Source organism: Megachile rotundata, chromosome 12 (assembly GCF_050947335.1).
Source record: "Megachile rotundata isolate GNS110a chromosome 12, iyMegRotu1, whole genome shotgun sequence".
Taxonomy (NCBI): Eukaryota; Metazoa; Arthropoda; class Insecta; order Hymenoptera; family Megachilidae; genus Megachile; species Megachile rotundata.
The window spans coordinates 6328851-6346901 of NC_134994.1; the positions used below are offsets into that span (position 1 = coordinate 6328851).

The 18051-nt window shown below is 35.6% G+C and overlaps 1 protein-coding gene and 1 long non-coding RNA gene across 2 annotated transcripts in view; one reads left to right on the plus strand and one right to left on the minus strand.

Moving 5' to 3' along the window:
- Nucleotides 1-16315, plus strand: part of LOC100881812 (lachesin) — a 491556-nt gene extending 475241 nt beyond the window's left edge. The window contains exon 10 of the transcript XR_013040183.1: nucleotides 14957-16315. The gene's annotated coding sequence lies outside the window, so the exon portion shown is untranslated. The remainder of the gene's footprint in view (nucleotides 1-14956) is intronic.
- On the minus strand, nucleotides 4107-5286 carry LOC143265547 (uncharacterized). The gene is made up of 3 exons (XR_013040182.1): nucleotides 4980-5286; nucleotides 4427-4499; nucleotides 4107-4358 (listed from the first exon to the last, which is right to left on the minus strand). It is a non-coding gene; the product is annotated as an uncharacterized LOC143265547 (long non-coding RNA).
- Nucleotides 16316-18051: the final 1736 nt, after the last annotated feature.

Here is an 18051-nt window from a genome sequence, read left to right on the forward strand (position 1 = left end):
TTTCAACGGTTGAACTAATCAGAATGTAATAAAACGTTATATTATGTAATATAACGGTAATTATAAGCTTTTATTAACGTATACAACAGAAAGAAAGAGCAACCCAGTATTTGTATGGACGTGAATTTTATTTTTAAATAATAATGAACCAGGCATTATAAGAAAATGGAGAACAAAATTTAATATCAACAAAATAAACCTTTTACAGTGTGAACCTGATTTAATTGCGTCTTTTCAATTTTCAAACATATGTAACTGCAAATTTTTGAGTTATTAAATTTCCAATTTTTTTCATTTTTATAATAGATCCCAAAATTCTTAAACTTTCAAGTTCACAATTTCTCAAATTTTAACGTTCGTAAATTGCTAAAATTAGCAAATTTTTCAATTCCTCAATTTCCAAATTTCCAACTTCACAAATTCCCCAAATACCAAATTCCTTAAATACCAAATTCCCTAAATTCCAAATTCCCCAAATCACAAATCCCCAAATCCCAAATCCTCCAAATCCCATATCCCCCAAATCCCAAATTCCTCAAATCCCAAATTCCCCAAATTCCCCAAATTCCAAATTCTCCAAATCCCAAATCCCCCAAATCCCAAATTCCCCAAATCCCAAATTCCCCAAATCCCAAATTCCCCAAATCCCAAATTCCCCAAATCCCAAATTCCCCAAATCCCAAATTCCCCAAATCCCAAATTCCTCAAATCCCAAATTCCCCAAATCCCAAATTCCCCAAATCCCAAATTCCCCAAATCCCAAATTCCTCAAATCCAAAATTTCCCAAATCCCAAATTCCCCAAATCCCAAATTCCCCAAATCCCAAATTCCCCAAATCTCAAATCTCAAATTCCCCAAGTTTCCCAAATCCTCCAAATCCCAAATTTTCCAAATCCCAAATCCCCCAAATTCCCCAAATTACCCAAATCCCCCAAATCTCAAATTCCCCAAATTTCCCAAATCCCCCAAAAATCCCCCAAATTTCCCAAATCCCAAATTCCTCAAATTTCAAATTCCCCAAATTCCATATTCTGACATTAACATATAAGAACATAAAAAATAAAATTTAACATTAACAAAATAAACCTTTTACAGTACCAATGTAATAAGTGGAGATCCATTAAAAATTCTTTAATTAAGTTTTGGACTAAACTGTACACATGTCGAACACATTTAACTATTTAATAAAATATATTTACCAAGAATACTTCCTTCTATACGCATTCATACACCGTCCTACTTCTTTTCTACATATCTTTTTATTTCTTGTCCTATATCCTCCATTTCGGTTCCATTTATATTTAATTCATAAACGTTTCACGAGAACTGTCTTCAACACTGAAGCCACTAAACTGGACAGGTAACCAGTCCTCATTTTTTATTTTAAGCTACAAATTTTGTTAAAATACTTTTCTTCAGATACAAGTTGATTTTTGTAGAAATACTTATTTGTTCAAATAATATACTTGAACTGAATAATAATATACATACTTTTGTTCAAAATACTTATTTTGTTTTTAGAAATATTCTCAGTACGACTGAATATTTAGTTGTACTGAGCTTGCTCGTATTTTTCTATACTAAAAATTATGTGGTTGATTAGAGAACCAGGATTTGAGACTAGATTTCAAAATCGTAGTTCGTCTATATTGATGCTTATGTAAAAAGTAAAAAAAGGTGCTTCAAAACAAAGTTTACTCTTTTATTTTAGTCTGAACGCGTATTATACGGTGGAAGGTTAACCAAGTTCTTCCAGAAATGATTGTGCCATGAAACCAACGGCAGGCAAGAATGATCATTAGAAAAATTATGAAACCACGAGTTACGCGTCGTTGCGTGAAGGCTGTTGGTTCTCATTAAGGTTAAAGTAACGAAGGAAGTAACGTGCTTACTCGAGAGAAGAGCTCTCCGTACCGAAAACCAAGAGAACAAAACGGGAAAGTTTCGGATACCGTGCTCTTTTTGGCCTGAACGAGAAGTGATGACAAGGCTCTTCCACAAAGTGGCCAGAAAGTGGAATTTTGCTTGCCAGGTCTAACAGCTTTCCGGAGGCTCAAGTTCAAAGCCTTCCCGCGGTTTCTCCGCCGGTATTTGCGTCACGCTTTTCTTACGTTGTTCGCAATTAGCTAAGATTATGGGAGTTCGTGCTTCCGTCAGTTTGCTCAAGATCCAGCCGGTTTTAGCATGGTTTTGGTCAAGCATTTCCCCGTCAATCCAAGTTTCCTGGAATCCTCAACACCCGTAAAGGACAGAATTCGCGTGCATCGTGCAATTTGTAACTGTTTCCGGCATTTCCGAGAATGGGGAACTTTAAATCACCGTGCAGCGCATATTTGTACCTGCACGGATCACGCAGAATGCTGTCTGTGTGTTTGGAATCAATTTGCTTTCCTTTGAAACGGTTCGGGTGCTAAATTTGTGGAATCTGTTGCATGTCGGGAATCAAGAATATCGGGAAGAGAATGATGTCATTATCATATGTCAAAGTGAACCTACTCTCATATAATTGCAATTGATTTGCTGTGTTGCGACATATGTGCAAGTGTGTAAATGTACGATGTGCAAATTATTATTTAGTGCGACAATTATTGTTGATCGTAAGTATTGGTACTCGCTGAAGTTATTGCTAATTATTATACTATTCATTTAAGCTATCATTAATAATTCGCTTACACTATTTTCTTTTATTATTGTTATTAGTCGTACAAAACAATTAACTATCAAGATATTACTATTTATTCAAATGATAATTTTTATTTATTAACAGTGATTGTTAACATTAATCATTAAAACTGTCATTATTGGTTCTGCTATTCTTATACATTGAAGTTACCATTATTGATTACTGCAGTTACTCTGCATTGCAATTGTAATAATTGATTATTATTGTTATCATTTATTGAAATTACTGTTATCAGTTATTATTTTTAGTCATTGGAACTATCATTATGATCACTGTTCTTACAAATTGATATTACTGTCATAGAATATTATTACTCCATTATCAAAATTATAATATCGTTATTCGTCAAAATTATTATTAATTCTTAACAGCTAACTGATACTGCAATTAGTTGTCCATTAACCGGAATTGATTTCGTCGTTCAAAACAATAAACTTCAGAGGCGAGGTCATGCAAAGAGTTCCTCACTAGCTTAATTAAATTTAAGTAGACTTCGCAGATATGATGGCTGAAAAACAGTACTTAGCTGAAATAGTATAGAAATATATACACATTCTGAAGCACACAAACGTCTCAAGCTAAGCTGCTATACAAGAAACTTGCGCACGTCAAAGCGACAAAGTTTAGAAACCAGACCGTTCAATAAGCTATACAGCTCAAGGTAGATTCCGAGTGTCTGAAAAGTCAGTGACGCTGCATTCTGTGTGAACTGCTGCCAGCGACGCCGTTCCGGATGCTTTGAGGTATATTCTACCCCGGGTGTCCCATCTAAGATAACCTAAAGTTATCTGCCGCTCCCGTGCCCAACGCACGCGTATTTATACCCCGCTGAACCTGCATCTCCATAGCGCGCATGCGCACCACTCTACTTTGTCGCTGCCCTTCACCTTTTGAAAACCCCGCGAAATTCAACCTTGCGCTAGACGTGTATTTGTAGTCGCCACAAATGAATTTCGCTGTTATTTAAATTCTTTTATTCTCTTATAATTGATTAATAGAAAATGTGGCGGAACTAACATGTGACTGAGTAGAAAGCACAAATAGTGCAAAAATCGTTCAATTGATTTTTAATAACCCATATATTTGTGTAACATACAATTCATTATTGCGATTTAATCTTTTTAAACTTTGTTCATTCGTGTCATCGTCGAAATTATTTCGTAACCTTAGAATTATAAAGACATAAAAGTAAATGTCTTTCTACAAATAATTGATTTCTTTGACAAACTCCATGCATACGACAAGTAGTTTCAGAATTTGTTTCCAGAATATAGAAATTAATGAAAGAACGTTTTAATAAAACGTTATATTTATTTCTTGAAATTTATGTATCTATATAAAATTTGTTCTTGTTAGTATACAATTGCAATTATAAAAGAGTTTATTTATTAGTTATTACACTAAAACTTGCTCGTAGAAAAACGTAAAAATTTGTTAACTTATGTACATAATAAGCTGCAACTTTTGAATACCGCAATTTCTGATTACACAAGTCCTTTTACTCCAACACGGAATCAAAGTGAATGATAAAACAACGTTGAAAGAGCACAGGATCTGTTAATTCAATGAACTGATCCGACGTCACAAGCAGAAGTAACATTTTAAATTGCCACAAAGTAATTCCAGGCTGCTTCCCCTATCCTCTTTTTCTCTCCTCTTCTCTTTTCCTCTCGACTGAAAGAAATTTCATTAAAATCTGAAGCAACCAACGAAATGATATCTATCCAACTCCTGTCACTTACTGTCCACGATAGCAACAGGTAGTGGTGGTCAGACGACCTCAGTCTTCTTCATTTTGCAGTACTTCCGATTAAGCTATTTTAAAATATTCCAACATGAGCTTAGTTTAAAAAGAAAATCAAACCATGTTGGAGAATCCCTTTAGAAGATCGTATTGCGATATTTCAATATCCTGCTACATTTTCAAATGGATCTGACATTATTGTTAAATTTACGTGTTTTCTTTAAAAATTCAAAGTGTATTCTTATCTAAAAAAAATTTACGTAATGAAGTTCATCATGGTTGACAAGTAATGTTTCAGAGATTTTAAATTTTCAACAGTTTGCAATTCTGTGAGAACATTTCAAATTTGTATAAAAATGGATAAGTATGCATCTTTTCTAAATTTTGGAAAGTTAGTTAGTCACAATGCTAACATATAAAATTATTTATATTTCAGAAAACAGCCTTTTGATCAATGTTTACCAAGGCCTTTTTTATTCGGTATAATCTGTCCTATCATGTAAATATTGATCGACTTTATTGACTGTATATTTATTTTCTTTATTTCATACCTCCTAGAGAAGGTGGAAGGCTATCTCCCGAAGAATTCCAATTGCCACCACTCGCATCGATCTGTTTAATATCAGAAGCGCGTGAAGAATGTTCATACAACGAAATCTGAAACGACGTGAATTAATCTTTTCAATTTTATTCTCGTCTTACGTTCCGTACTTTGTGGCAGACTAAAATGGAATTACATGCTTGATTTAGTGTCCCATTAATGGTCAAAATTTACGAGTCTCGGTAATTCGCATTAGAAACGCTATCAAGATCCTAATCGTGCAGGGAACCTCGGTATAATGTATGCATTTGAAGGGAAACAGTGAAATTCTATATTCTTGGTGTAATATAAAGCGTAATTACTCGATACGGTTATTAAAAGATAAGTTCGTCAATAATTGCTTTATTAATGTTTCTAAACAGTCATAGATGCAGTATATTATCTCATTTCAGGGACTTTGAAACATAATTCAATGATATGAAAGCAAAAGAGAGAAATATCCAATTTTAAAGCATTCGTACATAGACGAGCGCCATTTGACGGAAGTATAACAAAATGGCGCTCGCGAAATATGAATTGAAAGTTTAATGTTTGATGAAAATTAAATTATATTAATTTAATTATTAAATTGTATTTTTCTTTATTTTTGACCAATTATATTTTCATTTAGATTCTTAATAAAAGAGATCATCAAAAACAATTTGACAGTTAAAAACAGTCATAAATCTTTTAAACCAATCAATAAAACCAATTAAATCTTCAGTAATATCTGTGAATTCAATAGTTCTACAAAAATGTACATACTGATAGATTACAGAAGAAGATAAGCGCATCTTTCATAAATAAGCTGATTTCGTTAGCCGACATTTATACAAAATTAAATAAGAGGATGATGTGATTCAATTCGAAAGATTTGTAGCTAAACTGCTTGTTATTAAAAAGAGACAAATAATTTTTAACAATTAATTTTAAAAGTTACGGTAATGTTACACTTATAGAACTGCAGAATTTCAAGCGGCAGTAAATCTTTCTACGGGTTTCCAGACTAGGTGGTTTTTCCAACTCCCAAAGAACGTAAACCGATTAAGTCGGACCTGCAGGCATAAATGAAATATTTAATCCCGGCAGCTCGGTGAATATAACTTCGTCTCAGTAGACGCTTTGTAATTATCATTCGTGAAAATAATTCTCATTTATAGTCGAAAGAATAATCGGGACGTAAGTAAATTCTGTCATTGTGTCCGTTGTTTCGGACGATACCTACTGTGATGTCTTTATTATTTTATTGGTTGAATATTTAATTGTTGTGAATAATTATTTCTCGTTGAAACTTTGAACTGATAACACGCTTTAATAGTTGTGAAGGAATAAATATTTTAACCTCATATTTTTCCTTTAATACTCAAGATATTTTACTTATGAAATATTCTTTGATAAACACTACGTAATTACTTAAACTATTACATATTTAACAAAGAAACTAAAATTTTACAAAAATTCATTTTGTAAAATTCACAAAACGAGGTCGATTTATTATTATCACAATTATTACATGAACTATTATATTTCAAAATTACTATTATTGTGTCAATGAAATCGCAAAGACAGTAAACAGATCATCAGCAATGAGAACCACTGTTGCAGTCGTATTTCGTTTCTGTATTGAAAATACATATAACACGCGACAACACGATGACGACAGTAGTTTTCAATATAAATGAGCTTCTTGCTACTGTGTATACCTAATCAAGAGTAAATCTAGTTTCCCTAGAGAAAATATGGCAAACTAAACGAAAGAGGCCCTTCAACCGAGTTGTAGGCACTTTTAAAATTATTTGTGGATGGAAAGCTTAGGCATTTAAATATGTAGAAAAGTAGGAATTTGAGAATTTCGAAATTTGCAAAATATGAGAATTTGAAATCTTAGTAACTAGAAAATTATTAAAAGATAAGTTCGTCAATAATTGCTTTATTAATGTTTCTAAACAGTTGTATTACAGTGAGAAATGGTCAATTCTGAAGCATTCGTACATAGACGAGCGCCATTTGATGGAAGTATAACAAAATGGCGCTCAGGAAACGTATCTAAAATGTTCAGTTTAGGTATTTAACAATCTGAGAATTTCGGGATTTAGATATTTGTGAACTTTGTGGATTCAAGCAGAGTCTTAAGCCACCATTAATATACGTTATAATATGGTATGTTAAATTGTCAAAATTATATTTTTAGTCAGTGACGGTTCAACTAAACGTACCACTCTATGTGTACGACATTTAAAATTAAAGCAAAGTTGAAAAGTAAGCAAGTAAACATAAAATCGCACACACGTTAACTCTTCATCCCCATGAAGACCATCTCAGATTTCAAAAAAAGCATCTTAACAAATATAACTTCTAAGTTGAAACTGATGGAACAGTTTGATCGTTTCGGTAATATTAGTGTTAAAGTTTCTAATAACGGTAAAAGATGTGACAATGAGACACGACAAAATTTCGTTCGTTTTCCGCGTCCTTTGAGCTATTTTACTTGATTGTGCGGCGTCACGCAGAGTTATTAACCTCGTCGTGAACACGGGATAGCGCGATTAACGGCGTTAAAAGCAGCATTTCGGACAGCGATAGACGAAGACAGGCCACAGTCGGCTCTCATTCTACGAGCTTGAGCTTTACTAATATCCCTAAGTGCATCGTCAGCCGTTTGATGCAGCGTTGCACAAGCTCTGATACGCTGCACTCCCGGGTTCACTTACTTTTTTTCCCTCCTTCTCCGCCTTTCTCGCCTCTTTTTCACCGGTTCATACGTCTCCCCGTCTCTGTCATTTCCTTTCAAACCCCGGCTCGTCCTGTCTCACATCTGCATCTCTCTCTTCTTCAGCTTCCTCTTTCTCCGTTCAATGGCGCGCGCGCGTGTGCTCTCGAGATCCCTACTTCTCATGATTACTTCCGATTTTATCCTAGACACAGAAATTGTGGTGGAATGCCCACGGTTTCCCAAAGAATGGTAATATAAAGTAGTGCACCTGTGTTTCCACCGATGCGACACGAAAAGAAAGAGGCGGAAAGCGTGGCGCGCGAAAGAATAGGAGAACGGAGACGGAACAACAAGAAAGTGAGAAAGATTGTGGGTAGAAACATTACGAATAGTCTACCTAGAACGCGTGTTGCCTCGACCTTATCTTCTTTTTCGGACCCACCGTATTTTTTATTTTTCTTCGCGCGTTCATTGTCTGAAGCTTCGAAAAAATCTACCGATTGTACGTCGGTTAACCTCGAATTCTTTACGCGCTTTCCGACACTTCATGAAATCGCTTTCGAAAAGAAAAGGTCAGTAAGATGATGCCTTTCTTTTAGCCTTGACTTTTCACTCGAACTCGAGGAATGCTACGGTAAATCCTCAAGTCCATGTAATTAACGATAAAACGTAATTTTTGTTAATAACAATTCGGCTTATTTTTAACTACAAAAAGCAATTATCTTAACTATCTAATCGTCTGTACACCGAAACATTTACCTCGTTTTAAACGATACGGTGTCAAAATAACGATCTCATCTCAAAGGGTACAACGACGTGCCAAGCACACATATTTCCATAAAAGTACCACCTAAACTTCCGTAACAGAGTATATACGTGTCATTTTCGGGTATAGAAATAGGAAATTACATTCGCGATTTCACCAGTAATATTACGCATGAGAAAACAAGTTTGACCATGTTTGTCGTAATATTATGGACTTTGCGGTGTAGTGTTGTACGTTCAGGGCACAATGTTGGTCAAATTGCTCGGGCCATTTAATTAACCCCTTTGACCATTACCAAACTAAATAGCTGTGATTGCAATTTGTTTTGGCGCTCAATTGTTGATATTTGTGGACAGGGACAATTCTGGAAAATAAAGATCAAATGCTAGATGCAATTTACTTTAACAAAAAATATGGTGTTCGTTCTCTGAATTTAATTTAAGATCTGAAATAAAAAATAAGTAAAATACACAGAGTGCTTTAAACTAAATTTCGCAAACTTTTCTTTTAAATTTATTAAAAATATTGATATTACCTTTTCAATGGAACGATGCCACGAAGCTAATCTTATTATGCTGTTCCTTCTGTATATAATAAATAAATATTTTAACACAGTTTATAAGCAAAAGACGTTTTTATTACAACACTTATTTTAACAAAATTAATTTTGCAAACAAGCTGTATGAATTTATTAAAAATATCGACATTATTTTTTTCAATTAAACGCTCCCATGAAGCCAATCTTATTATGTGGTTCCTTCTGTATATAATAAATAAATATTTTAACACAGTTTATAAACAAAAGACGTTTTTATTACAACACTTATTTTAACAAAATTAATTTTGCAAACAAGCTGTATGAATTTATTAAGAATATCGACATTATTTTTTTCAATTAAACGCTCCCATGAAGTTAATCTTATTATGTGGTTCCTTCTGTATATAATAAATAAATATTTTAACACAGTTTATAAGCAAAAGACGTTTTTATTACAACACTTATTTTAACAAAATTAATTTTGCAAACAAGCTGTATGAATTTATTAAGAATATCGACATTATTTTTTTCAATTAAACGCTCCCATGAAGTTAACTTATTATGTGGTTCCTTCTGTATATAATAAATAAATATTTTGACACAGTTTATAAAAAAATGTTTTCATTACAACACTTATTTTAACAAAATTAATTTTGCAAACAAGCTGTAACCTTGCAAAGTTTAACTGTAAGCTCTGAACACTCTTGAAAACAGGAAAAAGATATCCTCTATTCTCAACATACTCATGTATAAAGAAAAGCTTCTGCATTCGCAACAAATAAAAATAAGGAACGAATTTAAACGGAAAGTTCACGTAAATCAGGCTCAACGTCTTGGGTAGATCATTCTAGGAAAATTCGCGTTCGAATGAAGTCCAATAAAAGGATCGCAGGCGTACTTCCATCCAAAAAATCCTGTTACCACGACGAGCAGAAGAGATCGAAAGGACCAAGAGGTCCTCGAAGATCGAGAACTGGAAATCCGGTTGAATCCGTAGCTCGCCTCAGCCTCTCGATCTCTGTTTCCTCCTTTTCACGTCGATCCGTCTTGGATCTTCGTGAATACCATCCTACGCCCTCAATTAGCATCCATAGAGAGGAAGAGAGAGGCAGGAATTTGTTGGACAAGTCGAATTCGAAAGGAACAGCCAGAAAAGAGACGAAGAGCAACGGTGGACCCCGAATCGGTCGCGTTATTCAAGACATTCAAAGTGTATCTGTGGCCCGGCTGGCATTTAAGGATTACCAAAGTTTAGCATAATATTAAAGAGCCAAGGAGAGAAGGACAACAGACGTTGGGCGAAGAGAAGATTGGAAGTAACGGGGTAGCCCATGGGTGAGAAGGGCGGCAGGTATTATTCATGGATTACCTCACTTGTCCCGGCTACAATCCTCCCAAAGCCTCCATTAGAATAATTGCTTCTTCATCTTCGCGCTTATGTGGTTGCTGGGCATAGCTCTGCGTCATTCTCTTTCACTGCGATTCACTTTCACCCTACTGGGCTGCCTTCGGCACCCCCGACACTTATTGTTAGCCTTGTATAGGTGCCACCATTGCGTGCTCCATGCGCGTGCATCGCTTTCTTCTGTCAGACTTACTTTTTGTGGTTCAGATCTCGTATGTTTTAGCAATATTACTATTATCCTAGGAGAATTCAAGGGGGGCAATACCTTTAGAATCTTGAAAAATTAAAAAATTTTTTTTTTCTATAAAATGCTCGTGTAACATCTTAAAAATATTGTCTCAAAATTTTAAAGTGAAATACAAAGCCCTTTTGAAGTTATGGCTGATTAGTGCCGCGAGTATTCACGCGTTTTATTGCAAAATATTGCAAAAATTTTTAGTAAAATTCAAAGTTTTTCTTTAGAAGCGCGCCATTTCTTTAATTTTACACATTTTGCACATTTCTGAGGTTCATCTACTAACTGTGAATGTTAGTTTTCGAAACATTGTCTGCAAACTTGCTTCAGACCAATATATCTAAAGCTAGAACCCACACCGATTCACGAGACGCGCCCAAACACTTCCAGAAAGGATTGTTATAATTCCGCCATTTTTAAATGTATTTAAAAACAAAAAATATTGTGTAATAGGCAATAGTTATAATAAATTATATCTGAAATTTCAAAAACGCAAAACAAAGATATCCTATACAAAAAAATTCACAAAAATCAGCTTATTTTCGTCGGTCTAAAGGTATTGCCCCCCTTAAGTTTAAGATTTGGTACCCTGTCAAATAATAGCACATGTATGATCAACCAGTTAATTTAATCTCAAAATCCCTCACAGGATCAAAACCCTGTTATCAAACTTTCAATCTGACTGAAGTGAGTTCAAATCTTACTCGAATTTTTAATAATCTTGACATAACATTTTAACTTTATTTATTTAATTCAATATTGTAGCAGTTGATTGACGCATCTGATAAATTATGCAAAAGGTTAAAATCAAAGAATTACAAGTATACACCTGGGCCAATGATCATAACAGTCGGGGCCCATATAAAATCAATCAAGTATACACCTCGAACACAGTTTGCTCCTATTATTACCAGACAAGTAAAACGAAGATTATCCGATAATTTATCAAAATTAACAATATATCAGTTTACAACCAATTCCACAAATTAGTACCTGTACTCGTCAAATTTTACGACCAAGCAGTTTGTAAAGGGTTAATACAGTGAAATAGTCAGCGGTGTTACAACTTGCAACACCCTTGCACCTGGCCATAAATACAAAAAGCTTTTTTATATCTCGAATTTTTACTACCGATAAAACTACGAGTCCCTCATGTTTAGCAAAACTGAAAAGCACCAGTTACGACATTTATTCGTTCATAGAAACTGTTCTTTTTTATTTCGCAGTTAATTAACGTGACGATCAGGAGTGCCATTAAAATACAGTGAACTTTTTACCTGAAACAAATATTTTATTTTGCTCGCCCCTTTACGATGGTTTTTTTTATATTTGAGAGATGGATGCGGTAACTTCATCATAAAGCTTTTGCAGAACCAGAAGAACTTCAAATATTTGAACAACGTCGTGGCGGCCACTTTCTTTTGCGTTTTTATATGACTCGTCGCTCTTTTGATCAAAGCAGATCCTTTACTTTCGTTCTTTTCTTTTATGGAACATTGTTTGTATTAATATTATGTTCTAGTAATTATTATGTTTTATAGAGTGTTTCATCTTATTATGAAACTTCACCTACATTTTCCATACGCAAAAATAAGAAAAATATGTTACATAAACATATAATTTTAATCCCTTTATTATACAAAATTTCAGTAAATTTAAAAATTGACTAATTTACACATAATTCCTACAATCTGAAGTGCTATCCCGTACCATGATCCTTAATCACCAAAACCTACTTTGCACTCCAACTTCACATATATCCCGACTCACGTCAGCTACTCTGCACCAATTAACACATAAGTACGGTATGTATATGGTACATGTACACCATTTTGTTTTAACTCGTCGTGAAATAGGAACAATGGAGTCGCATGGCGCGGGATTAAATGGTATATCAAGTTCTTCGACGCCTGGTGTCCTAAGACCGGTCTGTGTACGAGCCCCCATCTAGAAATATTCCCAGCAGACGTTACAGTAAATGTCGCGTGAAATGCAATTTGCAGCCGCGACGTTGGCTTTTCATTCAATGATTCTCGTTATCCTCGTTACACGTGCCCGTGGCAAATTGCGCGCGAAACCGTGAAAATAAATTGTCTCCACGAGCGACGACGACGACGACGATTGCATACACACAGCGACAGCGACGACGACGACCGGGAACAGCGACGGGAGAAAGCGAGAACATCGATTCCTTTTTCTGTCGTTGGCCTCTATGCGATCCTGCGAATATTTAGTTACCATGAACTACACTCGTTACCGTTTCATCTTCTCCTGGCAGATACGTGCGACGATTCCTTGAGTCCTTTCGACTACCCTGAACATCCGCAGCTTCTTCGCTTTTTGCTCGTCGATCGTCGGTTTGGCAAGGCACGTCTCGTCTGTAAAATGCTAAGCGACACCCTTCCGCCTCCTATGTTTCGCTCTTTGTAGCCCCTTCGACTTCTGCCACTTCGCACCCCTTCATTTTGCGTACCTTATCGTCCATGGCTACGTGTTAACGGCTTGACAATTAATTTCGACTGAAATAATTTTCTATCTCTTGGTCAACGCACTTCATCGCTCTACAGAACGTTCATGGTAATATGGACCGATATATTAAGGATTTCAGAAAAGAAATTAGGTAAGTTATTATACAACTATCTCACACTTTATACTTCCTTATAAAACCATATGAAAAACCATGTAAATAGAAATCGTGTAAATTAATATTCTTGTCAATTAAACCACTAAGTATAGTTGAAATTAAATCGTGTTTGGCAAAATGATTTTGAAGGGCCTTCTTAAGAGGACGTTGAGGTACGCCGTCAGTCCCTCGGACTCAAACTAGTCGACAGTCCCACATGGCTTCCGTTCCGATAAGTTCAACGTAGGGCAATCTGCGTCTCTATAAATTAGTCCCCTGGTGAGGTGATGGTCATTTGTGTCATTATCATACAGTGTGCGGTGACTACCTGCTGCTAGCCGACAAGCTATACCGGAACAGGACAAACGGTTAACGGGAGTGATCGTCGGTAAGGTTCACCAACGTTTGAAATAGGCAAGTTAGCAATACCGTAATGTCCATGAATTATGAAATGAACTACTAGTACCAGGTCACCATCTTCAGTAAATGGTGTGACTTGTTCTTCGGTGGTGGTCACGGATTGCTTGTATCTTATTGGGAACAGTACCTCCTTGCTGGTTAGCAAGTAGCCTTGAGTTCGATAGTCTCCAGTCGGATATCGCACAATAACGGCTGAACAGACCTAGCGGACGGCATTTGGACCTTTAGTGGTCAGGCCCTCATCGCTAGCAACAAGTGACACGCTCGTAACCCTGGTCCAGCTCCACAGGATACCGTCAAGTGGCTGTGATTTTCTCCGCGAATAGACGCGCCAGTGTGGTCTTCTCCAGCTCGTCGAAGTCGATTACTAGATCCAAATGGGTCGACATTGCTACGAATATAGCAGAAGTATGCCGGGTGGAGGTTTCGGTAGGGCCAGAACAATTGTCCCAGCGATGCATCGAAATCGGTAGCGTTTCTCCTGGTCGATGGTCTCGGTAAAGAATGCGTTCCATTATGTCCTTGGGTCGCGAGTGAGGAAGGTACTATTCATAAAACTCCCTGGGCCAATGATCATAGCAGTCGAGGCCCATATAAAATCAATCAAATAAAAATCATACTAGAACGTTTCTTCGACGTCCATACCTTTTGACAATTCAAGTACCACATAATTCTTCCCTTAATAGCACCGGTAAGCACCGGATCCTCTACCTTAGAAGGTCAAAACACTGAAGGAGTCCTGCCAACTGGTCTAGGAAGTTCCAGTCTATTCTGTCAATATTGAAGCCGCTTTATGAAAAAGGTACTCTAATATCTGCAAGTCTGATGACGGTGGAATGTCTGGTTCCACAATGTTACTCTAACAGTTGGTGCTTTTATCTACGTTTGGAAGCATGATCCGAACATGTCCTATTACCCCGGCTCATAGTTTGTCGATTGTCCCCCAGTCACCTGTCGGTCGCGAGTTTTATTAAGTCGAGCTGGTGGAACTGTAAATCCAGCCTGCTCTACTCGTTCAGTGTGGCGGAACACTTCCCTGTTCGAGCGCCACTGTTACGGATTGTTTCCGCGAGGTTGCTCAGTAACGCTGGTTTCTAGTATGAGTAGAGGCGTGTTTTGTAACCGACGCTATTACTCGTCCTCTCTATTTAAAATATATACGACTTTAGCTCTATAAATCGCTCACTTCGTGATCCTAAGCTAATCTTAACCTAATACGGCCTTGATCGCAATTTTATTTTATTCTAGATTCAAAGTAGAAAGAACGACTGTTATGACCACTTCCTTCTTCAACAAGGAGTCCGGACGCATCTGGCAAGTGTGATCACCCGATCGAAATTCTACTTGAGAAAAGAATCATCCAGCAATGAGGATATGCCTGTCACGTCGACTACGATTAGCATTTCATCGAATGAAATGCCGATGTGGACGGTGAGCGTACTAAACCGAATGCTGAAATAGCTCTCAAAAAGATAGAGTTCAACTGTCGCGTTACCTGTAATTAATATATGCTACGTAAAGCCTGGTCTGCTTTTCGCTGGCGGCCTACTGTAAGCGGTTGCCCGCATTAGTTGCGGCCAAAACGTGGGGTGACCCTCTCGTAGTTGCGGTGAAATTATGACGGAAATGCCTTTACGCATTTACGTTACAATCCTTTATTTTTTAAATATCATTAATTTAGAAACAAATATTTAATATATCTTCGATTGAATATACAGATTTTTGCAACAATACTGAAAGAGCTGGATATGCAGGTATTACATTGATCTTTTTTTAACTGTGTACTACCAATTCAACCCTCCTGCAACTTTTACAGACAACAGCTAAATAATATAGCATTCTTTATTTTTCTTGTAGGTTTCAGTGAAGGGATTGTTTATAAAAACCATCCTTAAAATATAAATTATATTATTATGACATTAACCCTTTGCACTCCCTAATTTCTATTACCTATCAATTCCTTCATTTACAAAATAGATAAGAAAAGATGTTCTCAATAAAATATGTTATAACAGTGTGGTGTATGTAACAAATACATTTTTCATTTATTATAAATAGTAAATAAATGAAAATGTATACACTCAACCAATCTATTTATCTGAATTATTTATATGATTCAAGAGAAATGTGATGTCAAGCCACACTCGACATAGGAGTGCAAAGGGTTAATAATTGTCCCAAAATTACAAAAAAAATTAGGTGAAGCAGAACTAATCTATATCTACAAAGTGCATTTTAATCTGTTCAAACATCTCCAATAGTTTTCGAGAAAAAAAATGAAGTTTAGTGTTATCCCATCTCTGTTGAGATACTAAAAACTACTCTCTATTAAAAGCATTCTATAAAAGCACTCGATAAAAGCATTTCTATGAAAAAGCACTATTTTATGTGAATAAATACTGAAATTGATGGCGAGACTGCTCTACGCTTATCCTTTACATGATTCACCGAGATTGATGAAAAATAGAGATACTTTTGTAAATGTTAAGAAGGTTTGTTCTTAATATTTCGAGGAATAGTTGTCGAAAATAATAAACATTAAACTTCGAATTAAACAGTTGCTGTTTTATAACAGTGTTATGTTACCCACTACAACTCGCCCTTAGATCCAATGTACAGCCAATGTGAAACACTATTTCATAATTTATGAAATTAAATTTTTCACAATAATTTAAATTTAAATGACTAAAATAATTGAAGTTATTTCTTTTTTAATTACATAATAAACTTTGTTTATACGTTAAAGGTACTTGATAATATTTATACGAAATCTGTTGTACTATCAGATTGAAGCTTCTTCAAATCTAATATGGATGCAGTACTAACACAATAGCTATCTGGCGTATAATACAATTGTTGCAGGTAATGTGCTCTGTACAGTATACCATAGTCATTGAATTGGCCGTGGTAAACCGAGAGCTTGCTTTGCTCATTTCCCGACCCCTGGTACCGGTATTTACCAAGATATTACAACACACTAGAAAATACGAGCTTACGAGTTATTAATACATACTGCCCTAGAAATTCAAAATTAAGCGAGTGTAAAATAATTAAGGTTTACATTTTAGTAAATAATGTGTTCGAGACTTTATTAAATTTTGTTGAAATTATTGGCAATACTCCTGAATGACTACATATTGTGCATAATGAAAAACAAATTATTCTGATATCAAATTGTAAGCATTTTTCTTTGTAATTTTACTGGTGTAATTTTATCCGAAAAATTTTCAATGTGAAGAATTTGAAATATTGGAAATAACAATTTGAAAATTTAATCATTTTCTAATATAACATATAAAGTACACTACCGTCCATAAGTATCCGGACACAAGCGAAATATGCATTCGCGTTGCATGAAAGTTATTCAAGTATCTGCAACAGTAACTAAAATCGATTTTTTTTCTGCGAAAGTCAGAATACTGGAACGTTTTTCGATTGATAATTCTCGTTTGGAACTCATATCTCGATGGAAAAGAAGCTACAGACGAACTAAACCGAAACTGTCGAGTGCGTAGCGTTACCTCCATTCTTATCTCCATTGAGGGAACCTAAACATCTACCAACAGTTTACAAACACTTGAAACATATCGAAGAACCCTCTAAATACGTTCTGCACCATAGAAATGAAACACAGTAGAAATTAAAATTTTTTTTAGAATCGAAAGCGTTTCATTAGATTCACAAATTTGGACTTTGTACTTCTGGACATGAATTTTACTTTCACACTTTCATTGTATAATTTGTACTTAAAAATTAATTCTATTACGTTATGACACCTCAAAAAAGATAATAATAATTATTACAAATGATATGATAACCCTAAATACCTTTCGTACAAAGTTCCACTATGTTTTATGTAACGAAATCAAGTGTCCGGATACTTATGGACGGTAGTGTATATGGCTGTCTAGATTAACTTTGGTCCACTTATTTTCGCCAATAGACATAGGTCACCCTTCTTTGGGTTATCAATAATTATTATCAATAATTTAATAGCTGAACTATTAGTTACAGAATCATCGATAACCGCATTTTTCTCGTCTATTCAGCCTACATTTTCCGCTGAAAGGCATCCTCTCTCGCCGGTAGTGAAATTGGTTTCAACGTGTCGTGCATCAGTAAGACTAGCCGGTTAAAAGGAAGCGCGAGCGCGTGTATAGTAGGGTTCGTGTGTATAAATACATAAGAAAAAGGCACGAAAAAGAGGTGCCGACGAGAAGCTGGCTGGTACATAATCGCGTCGCGACAAAGAATCCATAAAAGGTTGGGCTTGCTGCGTTTTTTCGTGTAGTGCCGAAGAAGAGAGAGACTCTAAGCTTGTGCCGCACTCGTGTCCCCGTGAA